Genomic DNA, 5,493 nt, shown 5'->3' on the forward strand with positions numbered 1-5,493 from the left:
TGTCTCTTTCCATACCACACCCTGGAAATAAGTCATTATGGGCAAGGAATTATGGTCCACTTTCTTCAGGGCAGAGTATCCACATAAATTATTTTGAATTCTTCTGTATGGGAGATTTATCTATCCTTTCCATTGGGTCATTTATATCACTGTGGACTCATGGATATTTATTTTATACTTTGGCCTATAATTTAATATTTCTTTATTTTGTTTGTAAAATTGTTCTGGCTTTGACAATTGGGAGTTCTTCCTGCTGTCTCCTGAGTCTCCATGTGTTTTTTTTTTTTTTTTCGTTTTTTTTTAAGATTTTTTTTATTTTTAAGGAATCTCTGCACACAGTGTGGGGTTTGACCTCACAATACCAAGACCAAGAGTTGCATGCTCCACCAACTGAGCCAGGTGCCCCACCCCACCATGATTTTATTTTTTGAGCACTTATTACATTCTGGCATTACATCTATATGGAGATTTTTTTCTTTATTGAGAAATTTGGGTACATCAAATAAAACCAATTTCTGGGGGAAAAAAATAAAACCCACAATGGGGTGGGGGGCAGGGCAGAAAGTCTGGGCCATAGCAGAACCCAGAGAATATCTTCCTTTAAGTGAAAATTTCTAGGTACTTCATAATTGACCTTTTGATATAAAATGACCTATTGAATTTCCAATTTTCTGTTTTTACTGTTGAGGTCCGTAGAACAAACTAGGAAATCTTCAAACCTTGAGCCTTCAAACCTTTCATGAAGGATTATTTGGCTTTTGAATCAGTTTTTCCTTGTCTAAGAGGTAGAACCAGCAACAGCACCCACCTTCTGGGCAGCTTGTTTCTTGGCATGATAAGGTTGTAGAACCACCACGGCTTCATCCACCTTGAAGCAGAGAGACTTGGGGGACTCCCGCTTGTGCAGCAGCTCAAAGCTGTCAACCTTCAGCAGCATTCCTACAATCTTTCCAGCCAAGTTTGAATGCACTGTTTGGATGAGTGGGAACAAACATTATCTCAGCATGTGCTTCTGTTCCCGGGGAGCAGGGAGGAGGGGGAGTGTGCAGTCAGCATGGAGGCAGTCAGGGGTTCCTACTCCTGCACATGGGCCATAGGCTGGGGTCCCTGCAGAGGCTGGATGGCAGGATTAGGGCTACAGACACTGGAGGTGTATTTGTAAGGTGCAGCAGCCCAAGGAGCAGCAGCAACAGCAGTACAAGGTGCTGAGATCTGCACAGTTACAGGAACACCTTCAGACTGGCAGCAGTCAGCCCTTACTGGGTGGCACCAGCCCCACCAAGGGGTCTGGGCACTCAGACCCCAGGGGTCACAAAAGGCCAGAGCATTACCAGTTGTAGCCAAATGGTGAAGAGCTGGACAAGGTCCAGCCTGGCAGATAGCACTTGGCATTCCTTGGAAGCCTTGAGGTCTCCCACCTTGTTGCCAGCATGAATTAAACCTCATCTGTGCTAATATGGGGTGTATAGTACGGAGGTCTTCTCTGAGCCTGTTGGAAATGCTGGCACAAAGTAACCATGAGCTGCAGGCTGAAACTGATTTAAGATGGCATTGGCAGGAAGTGCTCTCATTCCAACCACCTGCTGCATATACAGGTTGGTCAGGTGAGCCTCTTCCCTCTGACTTCCTCTGGGAAGCCACATAACAGTGGCTTGGAGCCCAGGGTGCATCCATTCATCTCATTGACTACTTTGGTTGCCTCTTTAGGAAATAAGCAAAGCCAAACCCTCCAGCATTACCTTAGCACTGGTGATTGATCCAAAAGGAGAAAACTCTTGGGGCACCTGGGTGGCTCAGTTGGTTAAGCATCTGACTCTTGACTTTGACTTAGGTCATGATGTCACGGTTGGTGAGTTCAACCCCCTCCCTTCCTCCTGTTGAGCTTTATGCTGACAGCACAGAGCCTGCTTGGGATTCTGTCTTCCTCTCTCTGCCCCTCCTCTGCTTGCTCTCTCTCTCAAAATAAATAAAAATAAACTTTTTTTTTTACTATTATTATGTTTTATTATATCCTTGTCCCCAAATCCTAACAAGATAATAGCATTTTTATTCTTTTTTAAATTAATAATTAATTAATTTTTAAATTTACATCCAAGTTAGCATATAGTGCAACAATAATTTCAGGAGTAGATTCCTTAACGCCCCTTACCCATTTAGCCCATCCCACCTCCCACAACCCTTCCAGTAATCCTCTGTTCTCCATATTTAAGAGTCTCTTATGTTTTGTCCCCCTCCCTGTTTTTATATAATAAAAATAAACTTTAAAAAAAGGAGAAAACTCTTCTTAATTTCTCGTAATCAGTGGTGTCATCCAAGTTATTAATGTAGAGATTTACCCCCTGATATCGACTAATTCTCTCATTTGAGCTTTTCAAATGTCTGTTTTAACTCAGTCTGCCATTCCACTTTCTTCTGTGCACAGCTTACAAAAATGATTTTCCCACTGATTTATTATCCATTCATTTTTTTGATAGCCTTATTGGCATCCTCGTCTTTTTTGTAACTCACAAGGCCAAACTCTGCATTTCTCACTAGGATCACTCATCATCTTGATATGTAGGATCTTACCAAACTGCCTAACTACTCTTTCAGGCTATCATTATCAACCTCTTCCCCAAAGTTTTTGATATAAACATTGGTGAATTCCTTGGCTTTGGCTCCAAGCTCGGCTTCCCGATTTTTTCACAACTTGAATCTGCCCACAAACACTTTGCTGTCATTGAAGAACATGCCGTTCATCTTCTCGATGGCCTTGTCAGCAGCCTCTTGGGTCTTGAAATGGGCAAATTCATAACCCTTAAAGCTGTTCTCCTCACACACCACCTTTCAAAACAGAATGTTTCCGAAAGCAGAAAAAGTATCATAAAATGCCTTTTTATGTATAGATTTGTCCAGGTACTTAATGAAGATGTTTCCCACCCCAGGTTTCTTCAGAGAAGAATCCCTCTGAGACCACATGATGTGAATTGGCTTTCCCTTAATCACATCAAAGTTCAGGGTGTCTGCCCATGGAACAGGGAGGCTGTGGGGTACCTACCTGCTAGCCTCAGTGTTCATCTCCCCCACCCCCACCCCCCCAAGCCCCGTGGGGAAAACTTTGAGGGACCACACTGGACAAGGAGGGCTCTTCTCAGAGATGTGGCTACCCAGTGACAGATGGCAAAGTGAAGCTAAGAGACACTGGGTTAGGCTCAGGGAGACAGAGGACTGGAAAGAGGAGTTCAGAGATAGCTCACGGGAGAGTGACAAGCCAAGACAAAAGGCTCTCAAAAACAATATGGCCCTCTCTGGGAGTTTGTAATTTGCAGGCTGTCCTGGTCTAAAGTTCCAAATTTTAGGGGTGCCTGGGTGGCTGAGTCAGTTAAGCGTGGGACTTCAGCTCAGATCATGATCCTGTGGTTAGTGAGTTTGAGCCCAGCATCAGGCTCTGTGTTGACATCTTAGAGCCTGGAGCCTACTTCCAATTCTGTTTCCCTCTCTCTCTGTCTCTACCCGGCTCACACTCTGTCTCTCTCTCAAAAATAAATAAACATTAATAATAATAAAGCTCCAATTTCAAAAACAGAAAAAATAACGTATTAAAACAGAGACTCTTCTCCAAATTATAAAAATTCTTAAAGAGGCCACCAAATGGTTCTCACGGTGGCCGGGGCGGGGGCTGGGGGAGGGCATGCGTTTCTCTAAGCTTTGGCAGTTTAAGATTACAGCAGCCAGGGGAAGAGGGGGAAACCAAATATTGGTTGGAGCTAACTGGAGAGCACGCAGCCGCCCCCCACTGGGGGCCCAGCAGAAAAACGCAGGGCAGACATTTGGAGCGCCGGAGGGGCGGCCACGAGGCGTGACCGGACTGCCAGAGCAGAGGCGCGTGGGCCTGGGTAGGCTGGCTGCTCACCACTCGGACCCACCGACCGGGACCGACAGACGCCAAGGTGTGGCTGCAGCGGCTGGGACAGGCGGGAAGAGGCAAAATGACTTCCCGCGGGTTTTCGGAGGAGATTGACTTTCCCTCTCTCTCCTTTTCTAAGATTTTAAAGCGTTTTCTTTTTCTGTTTTTATTTGGTTGCTGGGCCCGAAAGCCGCGGCTGCCGCTGGGATGGAGAGAGGCAGCCATTTGAGCCACCGCTCCCCTTACACCCTCCCGCCTAAGGCGCGGCTGATGTCAAAGGGCGCCATGAAACCTGGGCGCAGTGTTGCCTGCCCACTCGGCCTATACATATATGTTTCTATCCGTATAGCCTCACCCTTTGTTTATTTGTATCTTCCCATAACAAGAAACTTGGCTCGCACAGTCCACCAATTCTTTTAGTGTCAATCCCAGCATACGTTTACAATCATTTCAGAATTGTTAACCTGTGCTTATTTATGTACAGTTCCTTTCGTCTTCAGTCATACAGTTTCATGTAATATATATATGTCCATGTAATATATATACACACATACACACATATATATATTAGAGAGAGAGAGAGAATGAGGAGAGGGGCAGAGAAAGGGGAGACAGAGAATCCTAAGCAGCCTCTGTGCTGACAGCAGTGAGCCTGATGAAGGGCTTGAACTCAGACCCTGAGATCATGACCTGAGCTAAAGTCAGAAGCTCAATAAACCATCCAGGTGCCCCTGTTTTATGGTTTTGATACATGAATAGGTTTGTGTATCCATCCCTACAGAACCATACTGGATAGCTTCATGGTCCTAAAATCTCTGTGCTCCAACTAGTCAACCCTACCCTTTGCAAACCCTAGGTAGTCACTGATCTTCCCTGCCCCCCCCCCCAAGTTTTGCTTTATCTAGAATATCACATAAATGGAATCCTACAACATATAACCTTCTCATACTACTTTCACTTAGCAAAATGCACTTAAGATTCATCCATGTTGTGACATGGATTGATAGCTTATCCCTTTTGATCACTTAATAGTTTTTCATGGTACAGATATATACCACAGTTTGTTTTGTCCATTCATCTACTGTTTCTAGTTTTTGGTGATCATGAATAAAGCTGGTATAAACATCCACCTGCAGATTTTTTGTAAATATAAACTTTCAGACTAGGAGTAGAATTGCTGGGTCATATGGAAAGTCTATGTTACTTTTTTTTTTAATGTTTATTTTTGAGAGAGCACAAGCAGGGGAGGGGCAGAGAGAGAGGGAAAAGGAGAATTCCAGGCAGGCTCCAATACTGCCAATACTACTGAATCATCCAGGCACCCCTACATTGCTGTTTATAAACAAAACAAAACAAAATAAAAAAACTTCCAGGGGCGCCTTGGTTACTCAGTCCATTTAGCATCTGACTCTTGATCTCAGCTCAGGTTATGATCTCACAGGTTTGTGAGTTCCAGCCCCAAATTGGGCTCTGTGCAGATATCAACGACCCTGCTTAGGATTCTGTCTCTCCTTCTCTCTGCCCCTCCCCTGCTCATGCTTGCTCTCTCTGAAAATAAATAAACTTAAAAAAAATTCCAAACTGTCTTCCAAAATGTTTGTACCATG

General features: G+C 44.3%; 1 pseudogene; it reads right to left on the reverse strand.

The window, feature by feature from the left end:
* Positions 1-291: 291 nt before the first annotated feature.
* LOC112853798 (polyadenylate-binding protein 4 pseudogene) lies at positions 292-3,672 on the reverse strand (annotated as a pseudogene).
* Positions 3,673-5,493: the final 1,821 nt, after the last annotated feature.

This window comes from Puma concolor, chromosome B2, assembly GCF_028749965.1.
Source record: "Puma concolor isolate L17-30 chromosome B2, mPumCon1.1.hap2, whole genome shotgun sequence".
NCBI lineage: Eukaryota > Metazoa > Chordata > Mammalia > Carnivora > Felidae > Puma > Puma concolor.